This window comes from Canis aureus, chromosome 12 (genome assembly GCF_053574225.1).
Source record: "Canis aureus isolate CA01 chromosome 12, VMU_Caureus_v.1.0, whole genome shotgun sequence".
NCBI lineage: Eukaryota > Metazoa > Chordata > Mammalia > Carnivora > Canidae > Canis > Canis aureus.
In genome coordinates this window covers 36101388-36127718 of record NC_135622.1, presented here as the reverse complement: position 1 = coordinate 36127718, position 26331 = coordinate 36101388, and the positions used below count along the sequence as shown (strand labels likewise).

At 37.1% G+C, this 26331-nt stretch overlaps 1 long non-coding RNA gene across 2 annotated transcripts in view; it reads left to right on the top strand.

Moving 5' to 3' along the window:
- Positions 1-24635, top strand: part of LOC144324672 (uncharacterized) — a 29867-nt gene extending 5232 nt beyond the window's left edge. Inside the window, exons 1-3 of one of the 2 annotated variants that reach the window (XR_013390096.1) lie at positions 1689-2276; positions 2816-2930; positions 23212-24635. This is a non-coding gene — a long non-coding RNA (uncharacterized LOC144324672). Of the gene's footprint in view, positions 1-1688; positions 2277-2815; positions 2931-23211 lie in introns of those variants that run through there. The other variant, XR_013390097.1, reaches the window with a different exon arrangement.
- Positions 24636-26331: the final 1696 nt, after the last annotated feature.

Genomic DNA, 26331 nt, shown 5'->3' with positions numbered 1-26331 from the left:
GGAAAAAAGATGAATCAGGTCATCTGAATTTGGCAGTGAGACAACTGGGGGAAGCTTTCCTGCTTTGCTTCTTATTCCTCACTTTACTCATGTGATCAATGAACTTTTCCAAAGTGCACCACTCTCCCAGAGCAGATTCCCATCACAAAGGAGCTCAAAAATCCCAAATACCCAGAGGGTAAAGCAAAGTCAAGAAAAGTGACAACACTCTCTCCCGTGAGCCTGACTCAACAGAGTTGCTTTTAGAATTTAGGAGTGAGACATGCTCAACTGTTATGAGTTGCTGTGATGATGCATAATTAGGTGGTGATTTAACACAGAGCTAAAAAAAATGACAGTAATCATGGGGGGAAGGAATAAAATGCCAACGAAAGCAGTTAAATGAGCTGAAGTGCCTGGCATTTTTGTGATGTGTATCTGTTAGTAATTTGTCAGGCTGCAACAATAGAGGTAATTTTGCAAATAACAGGGGTTCATCAATTCACAATAGCATTCACTGGTATTTAAGACTGAAGAAAAGGAATCATATTTGGCTTATCAATGTAAAGAAATAGTTATGAAACTTGGACCAACCCTACATATTATAAAGTGAAATGGAGAACTGATCATTAATCAGGAAAATTCAAAGCTGTACAAATCTGACTTAGGAGGAATTTCCAGGTAGACAATGGCTTTGGGCAAGATTTCACAAAGTTAAGAAAAGATTAATAATGGCATTTCATAAGTAGGACGAAAAGACCATTTTCCATCACCATCCCCGTGAACATTTCCCCCATCAGGCATTCATCTCGTTTCACACACCACCTCTCTCAGGTATCCTAAGGATTAGCTGTGGAAAGCCACACATGACCCACAATGAGCTTACCTTTTCCACACCATGCACATGACTCCTCCTCGCTGGAATATCTGTTCTCTTTGCTCCACTCCAATAGCAATTTGTCCCTTCATGTTAAATTCAAATGACACTTGTCAAAAGATATTCCCCTGACTGGTCTCCTCAACCCCTAGAATGCTTATACCTTCCACTCGACCCCATTGCATTAATCATTCTGACTTGTAATAACTAGGTCTGCATATCTTTCTTTTACATTCCACCAGGGCTATGATTGCATTTCTTTGCTATTTCCTCATTCCTTGAAACATAAGGTATGTTCAATAAATGTTGATGAATAAACAAATGGATGGATGATAGGATCAAGGCATGAACAGTGAGAAAAATATGTATTAATCCTCCTCTCCCTATACCTTTATCATTTTCTTTTCAGGACCTAGGAAAGGCACATTATATGAGAGTCTGTAAGTCTCTCTTTATTCTTAACATTGCTTCTAACTCAAGGGATTAAAAAAAAATTTAGGAGAAGATTGCCTTAACATGTCCCCACAACTACAGTGAATGGAAAAGAGGAGAGTGATAGAAATATATGAAATATGGCTTATCTTGTTTAAATTTGGCATTTGGGAGATTTACTCCATGATAAAATGAGAGTATCAAAGTATTCCTAGTTAGTGGTTTTCCTTTTTATATTATTCATCTGTTATTACAAGATATCATAAATGTCTAATTAGGAGTTGTTATAATTTAAGAAAAAATCTCAAAGGACTTAAAAAACATAAAAAATGTGAGCCTCCTACTGTTTATTTTTCAGAACCAAAAGATATCTTTTAATCTGTCTGTAGGTTCACAAACCTCAGAGCTTCCTAAGCAAAATCTGAAACTGGCCTCCATACACAGAGTGCAAGGCTAGAGGGGAAAGGGAGAGCACTCCAGATTGGCACGTGGTGTGCGGAATAAGCAAGACAACTTATTCCATGCCAGAGTTGTGCCGTAAGACCAGATCTCCATACCTGCCCGCCAGAATCTTAGAAGTTAAATGGAGGCCTTAAAGGTGTCCCAGTCACACATACCATCCAGATGCCTCAGCAACACATTGCTGTCTCAAGGCTACGTCCTTGAAAATGGATCCCACTGCAGGAAGGGTGGACAGTACGTACATTCCAAGGACAGGAGAGAGGATGAAGAGCCTCCGGTTGCCCAGGACCAGCTCAGGAGTCAACTGGTGACAACATCCTCTCCATGATCTCCTCCGACATTCTTTAATTTCAGTGTCCCTGTGTACCAACACCACCTTGATTTTCCCAAAGAAAACCATGCAAGAGATACATGAGCAACAAATGTATTTAAAGATGGAAGTATCAAATACTCTAATAACCTCCTTACCTTTCAAAAAGTGTATTGACATGAAGAGAAAAGGATATCTTACTGTGTCACTATTGTAGTAAGTGTAATTTACAATTTATCAATATGGGCACGTAAGAGAGATAAACAATCCTACTCTGATGCAAAATGATTATGCAAGTAGAAAAGCTTTTACAATTATTGCCTATAATCTTTTGACTAGGATAATTGGCTTTCCCCTTTGCCTAAGTCATCTATACTCAAGCAATTGTGTTTCAATTTTTTCTGTCTTAGTCATAACCAATTTATCTTTCCATTTTCCTTCTTAAGTATCATCATAATTTTTATACTCTTTTAACCTCAGCGAAATGATGGAATGATTACCCGAGTGAATCAGTTTTGGATCAGAGAAATCATTTAACATTTCCTGAAGTAAAATGAGTACAATTTTAAAGGATGGGGTGAGGGAGGACGCAAATATGGGAACAGGGGGCTAGAGAACTGGGGGTTCCTCATACACACAACAGGAAATACATAAAATCCACATTCTTATAGAATGAACTGACAATTTCTTGATGTGGTAAGATAACATTACACCCCATTTACTATATCCAAGTTTCTTTTTTCTTTTTTGGCCAGTTTTATAGAGATGGAAAGGACCTACCGAAGGAAAATCATAACATAAGGAAATAAAATGTTTATGTGCTTTAACCCAGAAAGCACAATTCATCCCACACTTCAGTACTCAAAACAGGTATGTACTTTATAGTATTTTACAGTGTTAAGTACTACACAGTACTTTATATTATATGGAAAGTACTATGGGTGCATATGTTTCACCCAAAAGAAAATGGGGCAAACATTATAAAACCATCATTGTCCTGTAGAGAGTGAATTGCTTTTGCTCCTGCTTTTCTCAATAAGTATATCATAGACACCTACTGTACAGTATGCCCTTAACCCTTACAATCCCTTAATTCTTCCTACCTCTTTCACTCACATGGTTCCCACAGGAACTGCTATGCACTTACATGGCCCCCCATCTGGGCACTTTTGAGTAGCCCAAGGATAGACAGCTGAGCAAATTGGAACAATGAGTGCATCCCCTTGGATGTTTGGACTTAGAACCAGAGAGAGAGTTGAGGCACTCTCTCTTCAGGGGATTAAAATTGTCAGCACCATGTTTTCATCCATATGGGAATAACTGTCAATGATGAGAGATTAAGACACATGAAATACACAAAACGATTTTCTTTAGTTGTCCATCTGCTAAAACAGGAAAACCACGGGATGCCTGGGTGGCTCAGTGGTTGAGCGTCTGCCTTTGGCCCAGGGCGATCCTGGAGTCCCAGGATCGAGTCCCACATCGGGCTTCCTGCATGGAGCCCACTTCTCCCTCTATGTCTCTGCCTCCCTCTCTCTGTGTCTCTCATGAATAAATAAATAAAATCTTTAAAAAAAAAAAAGGAAGGAAAACCACAAGCCATGACTTGTCCATGTGGGTCACTATCATTCAGATTGAAAGACACTGATGTTTATGTAATCAAAGGCCCTAAAGTGGACTTTTAGCATCAGCCCACTCCTCAATCAATGTCACCTTCATTCGTCCAGTAGTATAGTCAGGAATGTGTAAGTTCCTCAAACAGTTTTTCCCTCCTTTCCTCTATCTAATCCTGCAATAAGTCCAGTTTATCATAAATCATAATTATCCGTGCAATCAAATTTCATCTCTATTGCTACCACTTTGATTCAAGCTACACTCTATCTCTCCTTGATTTCAATCAATAAGCACAATTGAACCCTACACTCATTTTATTCACTACACACAGCTGGAGTGACCTTTTCAAAGTATACATCTGAAATCAGGGGACCTGCTGCCTTCACCTTATCACTATACAGTCTCTCTTATTTGTGGAGGATACTTTCCAAGATCCCCAAATGGATGCCTAAAACCACAAATAGTACCAAACCCTACATATGCTTTTTTTTCCTAGACACACATAACTATAAAGTTTAAATTACAAATTAGACACAGGAAGAGATTAACAATAACTAATAGTAAAATAGAACAATTTTAACATATACTTCAATAAAAGTTATGTGAATAGGAAACCTCTCTCTCAAAATATCTTACTGTACTCACTCTTCCTCTTCTTGTGATGACATGAGATGATAAAGTGCCAGTGTGATGAGATGAAGTGAGAGGAATGACGTAGGCATTGTAATAGTGTTGGGCTACTAGTGACCTTCTGCTTATCATCAGAAGAATCACCTGCTTCCTGTTATGACTGCAGATAACTTTAAACCATGGAAAGCAAAACTGCAGATAAGGGAGAGACTGCTGTACCTAAAACTCTCCAATGGTATCTTATTCCAATCAAGATGAAGATAAAAATCCTTAATATGGCTTACAAAATGCTATTTTTTTTTTACTCCTGCCTATCTATTAGCATCATCTTGCACATCAACACCACACTGCCCAAAACTACAGATAGCAGGGAAAGTCTTTTCCATCAATCAACTTTTTCGTATTAGGTGGCTATGGTTTTTGAGTTTTTCCAGTTCCCTTTGCTTCAAAGAATTGTTTAGCCTGACCAACACCAATGACTCTATCAGTCCTAGTAACCAATGGCTCTGCCACACAGCTAGCTCTTCCATTGGTGCCATCTCCAAAGCATAGAAAATATTATATAACTCTGTTTGACAGCTACTGTGCTCTGTTTAAAGGCAATTCTAAATGCAAGGTTTTTAAAAGTGTTATTAGTGCCAGCAATTTCTTTAAAAATAAATTAACTTTCATAAAATCTCCAGAACACATCACAAGTTAAGAAAAGAATTTTTTACAGAAGAGACAGTAGCATAAATTCTGAGAACTACCTTAATCCCCTCAGAGATGTATACTTGTTAATAATGCATTCTTGTGTCTCACCCTATACTTACTAAAACAGAATCTCATTGGGAACCCCTCCCCTGCAAATCTGCATTGTAATAAGTAGCTCGGGTGATACTTTTCAACATTGAAAGAGAGAGAGCCTAGTAAGGCAAGAGTTCCCAGGATCAGGCCATCAGGAATATAATTTAAAAGTTATAGAAAGAAGATGGAAAGGACAAAGGAAATTTCAAAGAGGGGATCAGAGAAGCAAGAGGTGTCATGACCTCATGACCCTAGAGGTGTCATGAAAACCAAGAGAGCACGTTTTTCATTGAGGGAGAAGTTAGCTCAGTTGAATGGCAGTGTGTGGTCTTGTAGGATGAGGACTGATAGGTGTCCATTTGGTTGGGTATTACAGAAGTAATTAATGAGCTGCTGTCACCAGTTCCATTCAAGTTCATGGGTTGGAAATCATAGCAGAGTGAGCCAAACGCTGAATAAAAAGAAAAACTGGGAACCATCCATCAAAGAGAGAAAGGACCTATGGAATGTTGTGTAGAAGTAAAACAACAAATGACAACTACATACTGCAATATGGAGAAATCTTAATAATATAATGTGAGTCAAACACTGAGTTCCAGAAGGCTATATTTAAGTAATAGTCTTTATGTAATTTCCAAAACAATTAATACAAAATATTACATATTTTAGGCCTACATCATTATTTGATAAAGTAAATTTTTAAGGTAAAGAACACTATAAAATTTCAAAATTTGGTCACTTGAGAGGAAAGCAGGGTCTCATGTCAATAAAGAGCACATAGAAAGACTTGAATGAGTATCAATGCTCTATCCACATGTATTTGTATCATTTATATCACATGTGTTTATTATGCCATTTAAAAATAAATACATGGGTTCCATCTCTGGCAGGATACCACGAGGAGCTCCATTGACCCAATCCTCCCCGACTCCCAGAGAAAATGGTGAAAAATTATGTAAAAAGAACCATTTAAAATCTCTGGAAATGGTCTAAGAGCATCCAGCAAACAAAGAAACATTTATTCAATGTATCTGCTAAGAGGTTAATATCCAAAATACATAAGGAATTCATATAACTTGATATAATAACAATCCAATTTTTAAAAATGAACATAAGACCTAATAGACATCTGTCCAAAGAAGATATACAAGTGATCAACAGGTATATGAAAAGATGTTTAATATCAGAGAAATACAAATCAAAACCACAATAAGGTATCACCTCACATTTGTTAGAATAGATATTATCAAGAAAATGAGACAAAAAATGTTAACAAGAATGTGGAAAAATTGGAACTCTTGCACTCTTGTTGGTGAGAATGTAAAATGGTACTACTCTAGAAAAGAGTATGGAGGTTACTAAAAAAATTAATAATAGAACTACCAAATGATCCAGGAGTCCCACTTCTGGGTATTTAATCAAAAGATTGAAATCAGGACCTTGAAGAGATATCTGCACTCCCATATTTATTGAAGCATCATTCACAATAACCAAGATATAGAAACATCCTAAATGCCCATCAAAGACTGAATAGAGAAAGAAAATGTGATATATTCATACAATGATTCCATTGTATAATATTTATTATTCAGGCTTATAAGGAAGGAAATCCTGCCATATGGAACAACATGGATAAACTTGGAGGATATTATGCTAAGTGAAATAAGCCAGTCACAAAAGGACAAATACTGTGTGATTCCACTTATATAAAATATCTAAATTTATATGGGTGGAATCACACAGCATCTAAAAAGGTCAATTCATAGAAGCTAAAAACAGATGGTCAGTTGCCAGAGGCTGGAGGAGGGGGAAACAGGGAGTGGTTGTTCAAAGGGTATGAAGTTTCAATTATGCAAGATGAATAAGTTCTAGAGATCTTTCCACAACACAGTGCCTATAGTCAACAACAGTGTATTGCAAACTTAAAAATATCTACATGACAGATATCATGCTAAGTGTTCAAACCCCAATTTAAAAAAAAGTAAATTTAAGAATAAGTTTAAGAATTGAAAGGAAAATAAAATAAATAAAATAAATAAAATAAAATAAAATAAAATAAAATAAAATAAAATAAAATAAAATAAAATAAAATAATCAACTGAACCTCCAAAGGCATTTGCTGAATCCAGGAGCACTTCAGCTTTGATTTTTTTCAAGGCCTTCCAGAGCCGAGGAGAGAGAAGTCCACCAAAGGAGTAAAAGATCCCTGTATTAAAAAACAAACAAACCCTATATAAAGAACTATATCCTCCAAACTCAGAGAAAGAGTGAGGCAGAAATAGATCTGTGCCCAATCCCAGCCCACACTATAGCAAGTTAAACCTCCTATCTTGAATGAACCTTTGTACCAGATGAAGAATAAAAAGAAAAATGTCCTTGAAAATTCTGAACCAAAATTCAGCTCTTGTATGAGTCCCCCAGCTGAATCCATTCTTCCTGGATATTTCAAAAACCTTCAAGCAAAAAATTTAAATACAAATATCTCCCAACTGAGAGTTTTTGTGAACACAGAATATAAAATAATTGTGTTTAATATATCTAAGGAATTTTTTGTTTTAGAAATCTGAGCAACAAGCAAAAAAAAGTGAGATTTAAAAAAATAAAACATCAATTAAAAATACTCAATAATTGCAATCTAGGACTTAATGGATGGGTATGATACCATACTTGACATAGCTGGACAGATAGTCATTGAATTGAGAGAGATGGATAACAAGACACAAACACTTAGATCATGTTTAAATACTTGCTTACTGTTCTGAACACTTTAAAAATATTAACACATTTAATCCTCAAAACAATCCTGTGAGGTAGACGCCATTAATTTCCCCATTTTCAGATAAGAAAAAAGTGAAGCATAGATTAAATAAATTGCCTGACATCACAAAACTAATATTTGAAGAAGCCACCTTTCAAATGGAGGCGAAAGATTCCAGAAAAATCATTTAACCTATCCTCAAAAGTATTATCTTGAATTTTTAGATTAATTGATAACAACTAGTCTGTTCATCTGTTTTTATATTTCAAATCTTATTCTAAAGCAATAGCGTGGGTGTAACTATTAATTGTGTTTATATTCATCATTATCAATTATGTTATTTTTCTAGATAAGTGAAAACTTGAATGACATAAGAGAGATCTCTGATCAGTTAGACTAAAAGGCTATAATCCCTATATCTTCTTCAGGTGATCATTGTGCATATGTTACATATGTTAAATTTATTAACATAAAGATGTGAAATGGCTTCCAGTAAATAAAATCAATAATATTAACATATCAATAAAAAACGTCAAGACCAAGAAAATCTAAATTAGAGTGAAAGGTCAAACCTCAAGAGAGTAGTAAAAGCTTCTATGTTTCTTGGAGGGGTTATTTTGAGCAGAGCCATGGAGGATACATAGCCAATAAGCAGGCACATTATCAGAATAAAAGAGTGTACAACCTCATCTTATTTTTTTTTTACTTTAATTTCAGTATAGTTAATAGTGTTATGTTAGTTTCAGGTGTATAATATACTGATTTGATGATTCTAAGTGCTCATCATGATAATAGTACTCTTAATCCCCTTCACCTATTTTCTCTATTCCCCCTACCCAACTTCCCTCTGGTAACCAACAGTTTGTTCTCTATAGAGAGAGTCTGTTTCTTGGTTTGTCTCTTTTTTCTTTGTTCATCTGTTTTGTTTCTTAAATTCCATGTATGAGTGAAATCATACGCCATTTGTTTTTCTCTGACTGAAATTTCAAGTGGTATTATACCTTCTAGATCCATCCATGTTGCTGCAAATGGCAAGATTTCATTCATTTTTATGGTTGAGCAATATATCTACCACTTCTTTATCCATTCATCTATCCATGGACACTTGGGTTGCTTCCATATTTTGGCTATTGTAAATAATGTTGCAATAAACATAGGGGTGCATATGTCTTTTCAAATTATTGTTTTCATTTTCTTTGGATAAATATCCAGTAGTGAAATTACTGAAGCATATAATAATTCTGTTTTTAATTTTTTGAGGAACCTCCATACTGTTTTCCACAGTGGCTGTACTAGTTGGCATTCCCACCAGTAGTACAAAAGTGTTTCTTTTTCTCCACATCCTCGCCAACACCTGCTGTTTCTTGTGTTTTTTATTTTAGTCATTCTGACAGGTGTGAAGTTATATCTCACTGTGGTCTTGATTTGCATTTCCCTGACAAAGACAAAAGAAACCTCATCTTAAACACATATACCAGTGCGATTTCAGGGTTTGTTTTTAGTATTATTTTATTTTTTCCAAACTTTTTAATAGAATTTTTCAGTTGTTTCTCATTGACCACTGATAGCTGGATTCACCATTGTAAGCTTCATACTAGTTGTATCAAGTTTACTTTTCTGAGAGTCTCTTTATGGGATCAATTATGACACTATCATTTCTCTGATTTAATATGCTTCTCAGAATATTTTTTTTCTGTATTTTTAGTACATTGTTTCCACTCTTTATCATCCTGGGGAAAACAAATCCAAAGGGCATTTTATACAAAATTGTCTAGTCTCTGGAACTCAATACATTTTATAGTGCTTGAAACATTTTCATTGTCCATGCTGGTCATTTTGCTTTCCTCAAAAATAAATTTATATTGATTCATGATGTTCCACACTCCTTTTCCATTATTCTGGCTAGACACATTTTCAGATTATTTCTCGAAAGTTTACTCTTTACAAAAGCATTAAATATAGCATGAGATGGATGTTTGTGTGACTTCATCAGAAAAAGTAACCATTTTCAGCTAATGATGCAGTTTCAGGTTTTTATTACAGTACAAATCCTGAATATCATATTTGTAGATTTGTGTCAAATATCCTCACGTATTTTTTTAGAAATGTGTTACACACAAATGTTGGCAACTTATAATTCTAAGATAATAAGTTGTAAAAGAATATATTTTAAGACAAGAAGTCTATGGTACCTTATGCTGCTCTTAAGTAGGGACATAAAAGAAATATACCAATTAGTGAATTAAACTCTCAACAGAAAACTGGAGAACAAGGTGAAAAGAATAGGAAAGAAGTTATTTTTCCCAGGAAACTAAATAACTTGACTTTAGGTCAGCCTTTTGGAATGTAGTCAGGAAAACCAAAATAAGAAATGAGATGCAACTGGCGGGAAGTCAGGAAGACCATAAAAAGTGGCTCAGTGACTCCAGAGCAAGAAAAGGATAAAGGAACACATTGCCCCTTTATTACATGAAAAGAAAAGCAATAATAGTAGATACCAAAAAGCCATAGGTTTAAAATTGCTTTGTTGAGGATATTATTTTTTTCCAAAACTGAGTCAAAGCTTCACAGCTGAGGTGAGAGGATTAGTAGGGCTAGCACATTGAAGACATTATTCAAAATGCTCTCAATCACTGATTGTCTAAATACCTTATTCAAAAAATAAACTTACACTATCACGAATTTTAGCCAACATATATCTATACACTATATATTAGCATATTCTAAATAGATGATAAATTCCTTGAGTGGAGAAACTGGTTTGTACTTATTTTACACAGGCAAATTTCTAGCTCAGACCCAAAAGATTAGCAGATAGTCTAAAAATATTCATTAAATTCAATTAGGATTTGTAAAATACCTGACGAAATGTATTAAAAATGGCTTTTCAAAAAGTAAAATACATACATTGTAGCAGCTTGGATTCAATCTTGATTTTTCAGATAATGCCTTAGGTATTTATTTTCATCATGATATAAGTTTCAGGGCTTTCAATTTTTAATTTTTATTACTCTGGTGGAAAATACAGAAATATTTAGTAAAGGGACACTTTTTAGTTGAAAAATTATAGACAACTCAGTTTGGAAGGTATGTATTTTTAATTTTTTAAATTTTTTTCACAGCTTTATTCTAAACGTTTTTAATTTATTTTTTTACATTTTTTAAATTTAAATTCAATTTGCCAACATATAGTATAACACCAAGTGCTCATCCCATCAAGTATCCTCCCTCCTCATTGCCTGTCCCAGTCACCCCATCTCCCCACCCACCTCCCCTTCTGCAACCTTTTGTTTGTTTATCAGAGTTAGGAGTCTCTCATGGTTTGTCTCCCTCTCTAATTTTTCCTCCTTTCCCTTATGATCCCTTTCACCATTTCTTATATTCCACGTATGAGTGAAACCATATGATGATTGTCCTTCTCCGATTGACATTTTTAAAAAATCAACATTCAGGTATGCCTGGGCTCAGCGGTTGAGCGTCTGTCTGCCTTTGGCTCAGGGCATGATCCCAATCCGAGGGTCCAGGCCCACATCATGCTCCCTGAGAGGAGCCTGCTTCTCCCTCTGCCTGTGTCTCTGCCTATCTCTCTGTGTGTCTCATGAATGAATGGATGAAATCTTTAAAAAATAATGATAATTTTAAAAATAAAAATCAACATTCATTGTGTAGCTCATACAGTTAGGGGACATAAAATGATCGAAGCGTAGAACCGGTAACTGTTGTATCCAGCAAGGATTTTAGCTGCATTCTGCAAGAAGAGGGATGGCAAACATCTATTTTCAGTTTTGATCCAACCTAGTAGTGCCCCTCCCTTTAAAACATCCTCTCCAACACCCCCAGGCAAGCAGAATGCTGACCATGGGGAACCCAAAGACAGCAAGCAGTATGCTTAGAAACAAAGAACTCCAGGACCTTGAAACCCAAAATCCTAGGATAGGAAGTACTGGAAGCAGGATAAAACAGAAAGAAAAAAAAAAAAAAAAAAGCATAAGAGACTGCCTTTTAACAGGCTAGTGAGCAGAATATTTAACAATTTGAATTTTGAGCTATTTTAGACAACAGACTGATCATTTTCTATAATTAGTAATAAGAGCCCTGATAAACAGAAGGGAACAGCCCCATAATTTACAGCACACTAAAAGAATGGCTTAAGATACCCTGAAGACAATTCTAAACCAAGGTCAGCTAAAACAAAGACACAAGTCTGAACTCAACCAGAGTTCAGAGATGAAGATATGATTACAAGAATATCATTGTACACTATATAGAAGTATCCTGAAGTAGAGATACTGTAGTCTATAAACTGAGCAGACAAACTTGGCACAGACCCTGGCTCTGACATTTTATAACTAACTATTTGATCCTCAGAACAGGAAACGAACTATTCTGAGCCTCTGTAGCACTTACTTTAAATGTCGTTGTAAATGACATGTGATTATTTGAAAGCTTCTGCTCTGGCACCTGATAGATTGCAAATGGACAGCAAGTAGTACCTATTTTTATTATGTTCTTTCTCTTATTGTTCTAGTAAGTCTTCTTTTAAGACAAATGAATAGGATACTCTTCATGGTTCTCATTCTGTAGTGTCACTTCAATTGCTTTCAAATAATGCTATGCTTTCCTCATAAATCCAGAGTTAAAGAAACTGCTTCAGTCAAGGACGAGAAGCAAAATGGGTAAGCAATGCCTACTCCAGAAATGTGGCCTAACGAGCCAGTGTCTGTTTTGAGGTGGCATAGAAGATAGTGGCAGGAAGATAATGGCAAGATAATGGCATAGAAGATAATGGCTTTTACTAATTTTTTCAGCTTTTATCTTGAAAATTATGAGTTCAGGAGACAAGAGATGACTGCTTGAAGGGGTAGCAAAAGGATTACTCTTTTACCAAGAATGTCGGGCATCAGAATCTTTAAAATGTCACTTATAAAGGGTTCAACATAAAGTACATAGTCAGTACATGCTATTTTGTTTTTAAAAGGGAAGGAAAAGAAAATAACATAGGTTAATCAATTTCACATAATCACATGTTAATTACTAAATAAAACCATACACTTGTTTCACATTAGGATGATACTAAAGGAAGTTAAATTCTAAACTCTGCAATAAGATACGAATTACAGCAAAACATTTACAATTAGGATTTGACACTTCAGATCTCTCATAATATACGATCATTTGAATCATGAAGTCAAGATTTACATCATCAAGAATCATCTGTTACTGTTACTGTTACTTTCCATGACCTGGTGCTACTTTGGAAGACATAATTGCCAAGAACTTTTGATCATCTTTATCACTAAGCATAATTATTCACTTTGGAAAAGTATAGTTGGAGACTCTAGAGCAGAGATGACAGTCAGCATCATTGAACTCCTCTCCCACCTACACTCTGCAGTCACCTGCTTCCACCTCAAACTCTCCTTCCAGAAGAGAGCTCTTGCAGCGATGGATCATTTGGGCTCTGTGTCCCACAACCCTGAACTCCAAGAAGAGGCTTTTGCCTTCTGATTTCTTTGGCTTAATGTGTCCATCAAAACCAAAATAACAAAACAAAAGAAGAAATAAGTAAGGTCCAAGAATCAATACTAGACTGTAACTATCATAAAGAAGAGTTCTGTTTTCCACTGTGTGTGTGCGTGTATGTGTGTTTCTTACTGGTGATTTAACTGCTCTATCTTGAAGTACCATTCCTTCAGTTATAGTAGCACAGAGTGGTTCAAGTTTGTTTACACATAAAAACACATGTGTTCAGATTTAAAATTTTTGGTATAATTTTGTAAACATTATCAAAATGCTCACCAAGTTAAGTGCCAGGAAAGTCCATCACTAACTGCCCAATTTTTCATACTAACAGATATCCAAGGAAGGGTTACCCCTTATATTTTCAAAATAGAGTTGGCTACATGCTTATTTTTTAAATACACCTATTTAGAAAAACTAAGTATATTTTTACTGTGCCAAGAGTGATTTATTAAAGAAAATAATACTTAGCTTCAAATTTTCTGAAATCTAGCAAAAATTTTCATGAACCACTCCTAACAGCCAGTATAAGAACAAAATTCTTCACACACATACAAAAAAAAAAAAAAAAAAGAAAACCTAAAATGACTTATTTCCACATTTTCCACAGGTTTCTTGCAGCAGTTTGAACTAAGAAGGTTTTCTATGAAATGCATTCATTTGAGAAAGTTTGAACAAATGGGTAGAAATGATTGACAGAACATTTCCTTCTAAATAGGTGACCTCCACATGTAGCTCAGTGACACTCATACAGATAGACCTTAATAAATGCCTGCTGGTGGATGTGCATGTTTTAAGCACATACTCCATTAGCATCATTGATCCACATTCTTTGCACCATATGCTTCAATTAAGTATGAAGTGCCAGTGTTTTACAATTGTGGTTTAGAGTTCAGTTAGTCATCCAGTCAACAAACATTAAGTTCGTGCTATTCATTTATTTATTCATTCAGCAAATATTTACTTCGTGCCTATAATATGCTCAATCCTGACCTTAGTTTGGGAAATTTAGCAGTGAATCCAACTGATAGTTTCCATTTCTGCCAGAAACGTACAGACCAGAGAAGAAGGAAGCAAGGAAGCAAGTAAATATATAAGCAAGACTATTCAAGTAGTGCTGAGTGCTTAAATTAGAATATTGAGACGGAGTTTAACTTGAAGGAGAAAGATGACCTTTTTTAGACACCGGAGACAGGAAAAGTCTCTCTAAGATATTGGTTTCTGAAATAAATGTAGTTAGCAATTCAAAAATCCAGAAAAATAAATTTCCAGGCAAAGAAAAGAATTAGGGAAACTGAAAGGAGTTTAGTTACTTTGTGGAACAAAGATCAAATGGCTGAAGAATGATAAGTATTTTTATTTTATCATAATTGCAATGAGAAGATAGCTGAGCATTTTTTGAAATCAAGTTTATTGAAGAATAATTAGTACAAGTAATTTGTACCAGAAAATCATCCATTTTAAGTGTGTAGTCAATGAGTTTTGTCAAACGTTTATAATCATGTAACCATTATCCTACACCATAATTAAGAAATACAATATTTCCATCACTTAAAAAAGTTACTTCATGCCCTTTTGCAGTCAATCCTGTCCCTTACCACAAACCACTGGGAATCACTATAATTTTGTCCTATAAATGGAATTACACAGTATACAATATGCAGCCTTTTGTTTCTGGATTCTTCCACTTCACGTAATGCTTTTGAGATTTGTCCATGTTGTTGCGGATTGATTTGGAATCCCATTCGGTATAAAACAAGCAATGTTGACTCAGCGATTAGACAGACATACAAGTCTAAAGCTCCCAGGAAAGGTCAGATCTACAGTCAAGATTCTGGAGTCTCAACATTCACATGGTATTTAAAACCATGAGGTTAAACACTATCACCGAAGGGGAAAGTGAAGGACTGAGCCCTGGCATCCTCCAAATGTCAGAAAGAGCCAGTAGATCAAGAAGAAATATACAGTGAAGTAAGAAGAAAATAAGAAATATCACCGAAGCCAAAGGAGAAGGCATTTCAAAACAAAGAGAATGGTTATCTGTGTCAAATATCACATTGGATGAGGTATTACTATTGATTTGTCAAGCTGGAAATGTTGATTACCTTGATGAGAGCTGTTTTAATGGCCCCATGCCAGACAGTGAAAAATGATTGGTTTTCCCCAGTGAACCAAGAGGTGAGAATACCGACCCTCTCAGAACTAATTTGTGCCTTCAGTTTGGTTCTTTATTAACTGCATATAGAGACTGGGAATTTAACATATAACTAGCTATTCGACAGAAGAGTTTAGAACTTTAGGGAAAAAAATGGAATTCTTTGGTTCTTCCTCTTTGTCCCCTCAACAAAATTTTGATACAATTACACTAGAGAAGAATGGAGTGTTATCATTTTAATGCTAACAGTGAGAGAAGGATACCATTTCCTTATATGTAAAGGAAGAGATTTACTCTTTTATAAATTAATAATTCAGAATATGTTTGAAGACACAACCAATTAGCTGCAGTAATTTGCATTTTTATGTTTTTTCATTAGTTTTCTAGGTCCTTTTCTGCTGTTTCTGTAATGAAAATGCAATCTTTCAAAGGTGAATAGCTTTTTTGTATTTGCTTGGTAATGAGCTTTCTGCTATTATCAATTGGCCAATTTCATAGATTTCGCATAACATGTAGCTGTTGGTACTGAAAGGCTACCAAAGCCATATGATTTTGAGTTTCATTCTTTAACTTCGTGCTGAAATTCTTCTTCTGCTAAAAATGTGTTGGATAGATTTTTTTTTGTTTGTTTCTGTATTTTGTTGCTGCTGTTGTTATATATTTTTTAGTTTTGCTGAGCTTTTTATATGGGTTGGACTCAGACCAATATTCACCAAGCATCAACTACAAATTCCACAGAATGTTGTATATCTGACTTATTTAATCCAAAACTCAGCAGTGTATTCCTGCTGCAGCATTACAGGAAGACAGACTATGAGTGAGTAGACAACACCACATGATTAAAACCGTGCATCATAAAATTATTCCCTCCTCCAAATTCATACAAATTTTTTATCCTCAGGCCTGACCCACCAAGGGCAAAAAAGATTGAGACAGAGATGTGTGTAGTATATTTTAAATCTAACTGACAAGCTTTAAAAACATAAAGTCATCATTATCATTAATAAATGTTAGTTAGATACACTGGAAACTCCATTAACCATCAGTGAATTAATTGTTTAATTGTTCAGTAGGTGAACTTTCACTCTGAGTGACATCTTTAAGCATCGTAGGGGTCTCCGCTAATCACCTGGTTCATTAAAACTGGAGAAGCTGAGTTGTAAATATTTATAGACTTATTGTCGTCAAAATAAGTCTTATGGTTCTTGATTGCAACACCAAGGAAAAGAAAAAAGAGAGACATTACCGAAAAACAATGCATAAACCCAAATAAAAATAGAAAAGAATAGCACAATTATGGGAGAGACGATATCTTTGTTCTTCATAGCCCTGAGGCAAATTGTGACATGAGTAAAATTTGGTGTCTCCCTTCTCCAGAGACCAGATCCTTATTTTCATGACCTTCCACCACAAGTGTGCCAACAACAGACCATGTCAGTCATGGTAGCCTGGCTATATTGTGCTATGATAACAAGTGACACCAAAATCTCAGTAGCTTAGCACACACCAAAATCTGCTACACATCTGGGCAAAACACAAGGTCATAAGTCCTCAGTGATCTGACTACTTCCATATTGTGGCACCTGCCTCTTCTCATGATTCCATGTTCACTACAGCAGGGGGAGAGTGCACTGGAAGGTCCTGCGCCAGCAATTGAATGCATCAGCATTGAAATGGCAACCATCTCACAACCCAAAAGCCAGAACTACTTAGATAAGCCTGCAAGGGATGCAGCAAAGTTTAAATTTCCCATGTGCTCCCCCCACAAAAAGGTGTATCAGAAATGAGTGATCACTAGAAGTTTCTACACACTGACACTACCTATAAAAAAAATGCCCAAGCTCTCAATCTTTCCTACTCTGTAAAATTTGCCCAGAAATCTGAACTACTAAGTTGACAAAATCTTATCCTGAGCACCCTTCTGTCCTCTCATTATACACATGAGCAACACAGGTGAGGGAAAGGCTTTGTCCTGGGTCCTTCTTTGTTCATTTCCATGACTTTTTTCTAGCATGTCATGACTCTTACACTCTGGGTTAACCCCTTCTCTCCTCAACTTCAGATCCATATATTTAATGCCTATTAGCCTCTCCATTTGTGTGTCTAATAAATATTCCAAACCAACATGTCCCAGCTGAACTCTTCATCTTTATGCGAAAATCTTCTTCATTCAACCTCAATTAATAGCAACTCCATTTTTCCAGTTGCCTAGGCCAAAATCTGGGAGTCATCTTTGATTCTTCTCTATCATACTCCACATCCAATCCATCATGAAATTCTTTTGCCTCTAACTTCAAAATATGTCTCTGAAAAAAAAAATATGTCTCTGGCTGATGTAAACTGGCTGAGTCATTCTTTTGGTTGTGTAGTACCTCTTCCACAGCAGAAACTCTCTGGTACATGTTAGTGCAGGATGCAAATATCTTTACATTCTGTGGCTAATCCCATAGGTCCTCTTGCTCCAATTACTTATTCCTATTCTGCTAATTTTGCTCCTTCCAGAATATGATCAATCAGCTAAGTCATTTTGCCACTGTTCAGAAGTCTACATTTAGCCTTACCTCAATTTCTCCATGTGAAGTGGACTACTAAGTACAATGCCCAAAGATATGTCCATTAAGAATTCTCCACTCACCTCTAACAGGGTCACCCCTAAATGGGGTTGTCATGCAGCAGCAGTTCAATGTTGACATTCATAAACATACCAAGCCAACCCATTCATGAATCAAGCTCTCCTTCTGTGCAAGCTAGTCATCAGAAACCCCCACTCCCCCTAAGTGTGAGAGATAAGGCAGTGACAATGAACCATTGGAATGTGGCCAGTGAGCTTTCTCGTCCTCCTTCCCCATAAATACCTAGTACAAAAGCCAAACCTCAACCAATATCCAAAGGGGAAAAGGCTTCTGTGGTTGCCTTCTCCTTGGAAATTCCTATCATGAATTATATTTCAATAATGTTACTTTCATTCTGCCTCATATTATAGACATTTGTAAGCAGGTCTTATCATGTTCAGTTTTTTCCCCATTAAAATAGAACCTCCTAAAGTTGTAGACCATGATTCCTTTACTTTTGTATGTCCTGCAGTGCCCTGCACTGTGCTACAAATAGCATGGTCAAGTCTATACATTTGAAATACAGAGAAAAGAATCTTGATTTGTGCATAAGCTGAACAATGTGGAAATTACCTGAGAATAAAAAGATAGCATTGTCTGGAAAGACAGCAAAATACTATAAAAACATTATTGGGTTCCATACAAAGTAATCCAGTGCTAGGAAGGCAAAGGTCTAAGTCTTCATAGCCTAATGAAGGAACATGGACTTTGGAGTTGAACTATATTAGTTTTGAATACCACTCATTACATGTTGAAACTTGAGCACAGTATTTAAATGTTCTGAGCTTCAGAATCTCTGTTTGTGAAAGGAAGGCATGTCTCTCCTGCAGCCTTGCAACAAGACATATGAAGTAACATATATATAAGGTTTCTTGAAGAGAGATCAGCATACAGAGCATATATGTAAGTGCTTGATAATTCTGGTAGTTCTGTCAAATATGACTTGATATGTGCTAGCATATAAAACAGTAAACAAAGCAAGCCTAGCTGCCCTTCAGAAATAGTCAAAAGAAATGACATCAGCAATTTATTGAACAAAAGGAAACAAGATGAATCAGTACAAGACACAATAAGCAAGTGGCTTTGTGATATGGGAAAAAACCCAGACCTGTGTGTTAGATGTGAGTCAATGCTTTTCAGCTTCTTCTTCTTCTGTTAGATTGTGTAAAACATTTAAGATATGAAGCAGAAATCAATTTTATCAAATCAGTTCACTGAATAAGTCAGCCAGCAAATATACATTTTACTTTTGCAGAAACTATTTTTGAGAATGTCCATGACTCACATGGAGTCCCTCATAGGGGCAAGAATTACCAAGGTAGGGTCTTCATCTCTAACCATAGAGAATGAGACAGGAGTAGCTGTGAGTGCCCATTCCAATTAGATTAAAAAAAAAAAAAAAATCCCCAGGTCTTTAAGTTGCTCAGTGGGAAAGCAAATAAGGCATAGAGAAGACTTACTATTCTGTGTGTTCTCTTAGCTTACCTCCTCCCTTTCCAACACTCCCTCTCTGTTGATTCTTGCATCTCTCTGGTCCTAGAGACTGGAGACTACATCAAAGAAAACTGTTGCAGCCAGGAAATCACCAACACTAAATTTTCACAGTTCGAGTGGTCTAACCACTCAGATTACCACTGACACTACCTCACTCTCTTGCCCAGCTTCCTTCCATGCCTACTTTCCTGCCCACCAAGCCATGACTGCTATAGCAGGGAGAGCCAGACCACAGAAACCACATCCTTGAAGAGTGCAGTTTCCATTCACTGGTTTTCCAATGGCTTAATGGTGCCACTGCCCAAGTCCAAGAATCATAGACCTTGAGAATTGTTTAAAATACGAAAGCCTATTAATCAATGTGAAAATAATAAGATTAGAAACACCATTTTTAATGAAGCCAAATAAAACTACATTTATTTTGTACTGTTCTCTTTATGGCTTTAGGCAATAGGCAAGAGTTGATTCTTGAATGACGACAGAATATAAGAGATCCTTAATTTTATTAAATATGCCCTTAATACTTTTACTACCAGTATCCAATGAATCCCCAGTGTTTAAGATAAGGTTATTCCAAAATTCAAATACTCATTAGTTACATTTTATTAGGTAGCCAACATACTCTCCACTTCATTCCACAACTGCAAAATATAATAAGAGATCCATCAAATATGGTGAAGACACAGTTAAAATTTTAATTTTTTATTCTATTTTTATCTAATATTTATTCTGTGCTCACTCAGTGCTAGGCACTTCACATGGATTATCTCACTAATGCTAAAAACATTTCTTGGATGATAGTAATACAACTGCCTTCATTTGGTTAATAAGGAAACGGAGGAAGAGAGAACTGAACTTGCCCAAGGCCGTTCACCAGTAAGAGGCAGTCAGGACTGGAACAAAGGCTGTCCAACTCCAGAGAGCCCCCACCCCCACCCCCATCCTCAGGGCCCCTCTGGACTGAGTCAGAAGGGCTGGGCTATCCACAAGTGACACGATGTCAGTTAACCCAAGTATTTCACCTAAATCTGATATTCTTTCCGTATACTAAAATGTTAAATGAGTTGAATAATATTCAAAAATATTTATGAAATCCAAACTGTTTTATGTATTAATGACTGGCTAATGGCTTGTAATTAAAGCACAATCTGTTAAACCCAACAAACAAACAAAATAGCTTATCGGTATGGAATGTAAGCAGGGAATGTATTAATGGACTACTGTTTTTCCCTGCTGCTATATTTGGCATTTCATTAGCTCACAAAGTGTATAGCAGAAAGAGAGTAGATTGGCTTTCTGGGTAAGAAAATGCATGATACCTTTCAATTGTCACGTTTATTAAACCCTCCAAATCTCTGCTATCACTGTCTATTGCCAGATAGCAATGCAGCATGTGCTGTACGATGCAAAAGGACAATGCCAGTGGGCTTGAGAAAATGGGCTCAAATCCCCTTAGGAGCAGAAACCTGGACTTTTTCCTTGACCACAGAAAACACCAAGAAATCATGGCTATCTTTTTTTGCAGATGTCTGCTACTGATTAATAGTATGATGAGGCAAGAGCCTATGAGTGACATTGCCCAAATACATCAGAACTCATGGAAAAACACCCAAAACGCATACCACTTCTAACGGCGGGTTAGTAATAACATTTTTGCACACAAACAACAGACACATTTCTTATTTGATTTTTCATTCACTGATGGCTTATTATGGGAAGCCACTAGATACATAGCCATCACGTGAAAATAAATATCTGTTCTCAGCTACAGTCATTTCTTCTTACTTTTGATTGCATCCTCTTCTAACATCTGTTTCTCAAACAATGGTAGGTTTCATACTTATAATGCAAATACTTAACAGGAATCCATTCTTCAGAGAAAAACAAAAATAAACCCTCAAGGTTCCGATTAGCTTTATTAGAGTGTCTGGAAATACGGCTGCATTCCTGGAAAAACGTTTCAAGTTACTGCTCTTTGAATCAGAATTATTAGTATTTGAAAGAAGAGAACTATGTTGCCCTTCTAAATATTCACTCAAGAAATCTGCAGGAAATAGTCAGACCCAAACTCTGTGGTCTTCACAATAATGCTGGGCTGTGAGTTCGAATACAGTTGCTCCTTTTGGAAATGACCAGAAGTGGCAGATGAACTCTCAGACATTAAAGTCCAACTAAACTGAAGGCTTGTGAGATTGATTCCATTCAATAATTTCCTTATCTATCTTATCATTATCATCATCATCATTGTCAACGCCAAAGAAATCTTTTGTGCTTTTAGGAACAATATTCTGAAATTGACACATCCTAGCAAAGTAAGCTTGTCAAATTCAGAAATGCCTTCACAGGCACAATAATGGGATTTTAAATTAAACACAAATTGCAATCCTTAACTTACCAACGAACAGCAGTCACACACACTATGTTATTAATATTTATTCTGCATAGCAAAGTCACCAGGCTTGCTTGCTCTGATAGACACACCTTCCCTCTCTGGCCTTGTTTGGGGGTCTTCTTAGGTATACCAGCTTGACCAGTCTTGGCATCAGCAAAGTAGGGAGCTGACCATGTGTGCTTTTTGGGCTCTAACTTCTCCCCTGCCTTGTCTAAAATCACCACTTCTAAAGCATATTGAAAGATTCACATACAGAAAAGGAATATTCTAGTAGGAAGACATGGCAATAGTAAGCTCCAAGGGATTATAGTAAACTAAACCCTAGAATGTGGTAAGTCAACAGGTAGATAGATCCTAGAGTGGTGTCTCAATGGAAGACCGGGACAGGACAGACCCATCTTAGAGTTAGAAAATCCATTTCAGGAGCCTGAGAGCTAGATGGTAGAAGGAAAATATCTAAGAAAATAGCCTGAATCACCGAGTAGCTATTATGCTATCAGGAAGCTTGCAAATGCTATGCCCTTGAAATAGAGTTGCCAGACTTAGCAAATAAAAATGCAGGATACACAGGCACTCCAATAAATTTGAATTTCAGATCAGCAACAAATAATTTTTTAATAGAAGTCTGTCCCATGCAATATTTGGGACATATGTACATTAAAAAATTATTTGTTTATCCGAAATTCAAATTCAACTGAGCATTCTGTATTTTGTCTGGTGGCCCCTCCTCCCCTTTAAATAACAGATGTTTCTGCCTGAATTGTACCTGTAGGCCTGTGTCTACCAGAACAGCAGTTCTCAAAGGACGGTCCCTGCATCGTGCACCTGGGAAGTTAGAAATGCAAATCCTCCTTCCCAGTGCAGACCTAACCCATGCCTGGGGCCCAGCAATTATACCAAGGCCTCTGGGAGACTCTGCTATACGCTCAAGGTGGAGAACAGTCTCCCAGAGCACCTGAAGGCTGAGGCTCTGGAGGGTTGGTGAGATAATGAATAAAAGAGAAGAATTTGATCTGAGGAGTCTATAAGAAAGGGATCCCAGATATATTAACCGGATTGAAAACCTGCGATTCCTGATCCCCTTGCGAGGTGACTGTATGCATTTGGTTTGATTCCTGCCATCTCCTTGTTCATTTTAGCAATTATTAACAAAACCAGCTACAGAAAAGAGTTTATGTGTTTATCTGCAGGGACATGGATGATGGAAATACCTGCCATTTTTGAAGGAAGAGTCGGAAAACAGAGAATAAATGAAGCCTTAGGCTCTGGGGCTTCCACAAAATGGCCTCCAAGTCCTGGAAAATGAGGCATGGGGAGTTCCAGGCAGGAAGATCCTTGTGTTTCCTGATGGGAGTGAGGAGGTGAGCGTGGAAGATGTTTCTCTCAGCTCACAGTCACTCTGATGGACTCAACACGGCAGACCTGGTGTTCTCTGCCCCTGGTTCCTGCGGTATGCCAGCATGTGACAGCAGCTGGGAGAGAACCCCTCAGCAACATCCCGGCCACACTATGGGATGATGCAGCTCCAAGATGTACTTGCTGTTTCCAGGCCTCCCTGCCCCCACACCCATCATCCCAGGGGCGCCTTCATCCTGAAGAAGGAAAGCCCCCTCACCTCCGAGCTGCAGGTTAAGGGGGCTGCTTGCATCCAGTCCACTCCCAAACTCATTTTCTCTTTAATTAACCAGAGAAACGCAGGGTAGCCTAGTGATTAAGAGCAGGGGCTCCCAGGTCTCTGTACTTAACAGCTGTGCCTAAGTTTTCCTTCCTATAAAATGTAGGTAATTATAATACCTATCTTTGAAGATTGCTATAGGATTGAAGAGCCTATGCATGTAAAGTTTAGAACAACGTCTGGCTTACAGGAAGTGCTCAATAAACGTTAGCTGTAATTATTACTATTACTGCTCCTATTAGCACTACCACTAGCAATCATATTCCCTGGACTCAGTGTTCAGACTGGAAAGAAGTGAAAAGTGATATCATGTCAGAAGATAAAACACTGTGGGCTGGGCTGTGCTTTCCCAAAGTCAGTCTATGATTGAAAGCTTCATTGGGTTTCCTAAAAACCAATGCAGGAGCTCCTTGTATATACAGGTTCCAATTCTCCAGCGTCAGAGGTCTGATCTGGCAAATATGGACTGGAGCTCCAGAATCCAGGTGTCCAACAAGTACCCTGGGAGTCTCTGGCAGTTTCTGAGGTGTAGGAGGGAACCCCTGTTCTGGCAGATGATGTCCCCTAAAGCACAGGTGCCCACAGCTTAAAAGAAGAACTTTTTAAGATAACACATACTTCCATGTGATCACTTGCTTCCTTCTCCTTCAAGTAACACCCTGAAAAGTAAATTGATGGAAAATGTTCGGTGTTTTACTACAAGACTCGCAGTTCTGTTGGCTTCAGAAGAGGTTCTTTCACTCTGATGACACGTGGGTAACAACAGTAGCTGTTAGGTGTGAAGTGTTCACAATGTGCCAGTGCTATCCCAGGCGGTGGTTGTTCAGACCATCTATCCTTTCCAGGAAAAAGTATTATTCTCATTTTCCAGTTGAGAAAGCTGGAACATCAAGTTGTTAAGCACTTGCCTACAGTCACACTGCTACAAAATGACAAAATCAAGATACGAGTCCATCAGACAATAGAGCTCAGGCCTTTCTTCTCTACACCAGTAGCTTCCAAGCATCAGTGGGGGTGGGTGGCGAGGGAAAGAAACTCATCTGAACATTTTTCTTAAAATTCAGCTTCCTGGGTCCAAAACACAAAGATTCTGGTTCAGTAGTCCTTGTTGGGGTCTAGAAACCTGTGTGGTGAAGAAGCAGCCCATGTAATTCTGATGCAGCTGCTCTCAGCCTACCTTGGGGAAGTGCTATTCAGTACAATTGGTCTCCCTTTGTTTTTGTTTTTGTTTTGTTTTTAAGATTTTATTTTTTTAGAGTATTTTAAGTTCACAGTAAAATTGAGAGGAAGGTACAGAGAGTTGCCACATATCCCCATCCTTACACATGCACAGCACACCCTCCCCTCAACAATCAACATCCCCCACCAGGGTGGGACATTTGTCACTATTGGTGAACTTTCACTGACATATCATAAGCACCCAGAGACCAGAAGATTCACCCTGGTGTCATACATTCTGTGGGTTTGGACAAATGCATCAAGACATGGTTCCAGCATTATAGCATCACACAGAATATTTGCACTGCCTGAAAAATTCTCTGTGCTCCTCCACCTTGATTTTGAATCCCTCAACCCCAGTGAATATAAAGAAGCTTAAAAGAAGTCGCAATTTTTTCCCAAAATAACAGTTTGCTGTTGATTTTTAAATGTTTAAATAAAAGTTGTGTGATTAGCACTTGCTCCAAGGATATCTTAGCTCTAGTTATCACCTCAAATGGCAGCAGATAAATGACCAAGGTTCCTTTTGGATTATGTCTTCAACAGAGACACTACTTTGAAGAAGATTAATTGTTTTAAAAGGATTGTTGTGTTGCTTTTTGTTTCCTAGCCATGCTGCCTAGATGAAACATACTTCCTTTTACATTATCTTGAAATTGGAAATTATATTCAGATTCATGAATGGAAGACACAGACTTTCTCATTTTTCTTTATTTTAAAATAACCACAAAAACCCTTTAAGTATCTGCAGTACAGACAGATAGAAAATTACTAACATTTATGACATAGCATACCATAATGTTTCAGGATTTCTTTTACTTTGGTGCCTGCCATTCTTGGCACACAGCTTCGAAGAATGAAGAGGTAGACCAAAAGCAGAATGGTAGGCAGCAAAGTTTATTGAGCTATAATACAAAGCTCCCAAAGAGGGAGGGGACCCAAGAGGGTTGCAGATTTGGCATTTAGATCTAGGGGTTTTTATGGGCTTGTTGGAGGACTGTTTTAATCTGGTTAGCCTTCCATGTGCCCATCACCCAATTCAGGTTTTGTCATCTACCTATCACACATGAAAGGGTGGAGGGCTCCCTCCAGGGTAGTATAAAATTCTTTAAAGAGTAGTGTCCTCTTAGGGGGACCCCTTGTTCCTGCCTGCCTTTTTTCCAACTGTTCTTTATTAATAACATCAATAAATAAATGTTTGCATGGAACCAGAAAAACAGTGACTTTGTTTCACATCAAAATTCCGATCTGATCTTGCTATCATCCCTGTGTATGTGGTGATAGCAGGTGTTTAAGGTAGGCCATTAAACATTAGTTCTCTTTCTTGAAAGCACGAGGCCATATGTCTGACCCCCAGCCCCAGGAAGGCTGAGGAGGTCCTGGTCACAAATCAACTGAAAGACTAAAGAACCTGAAG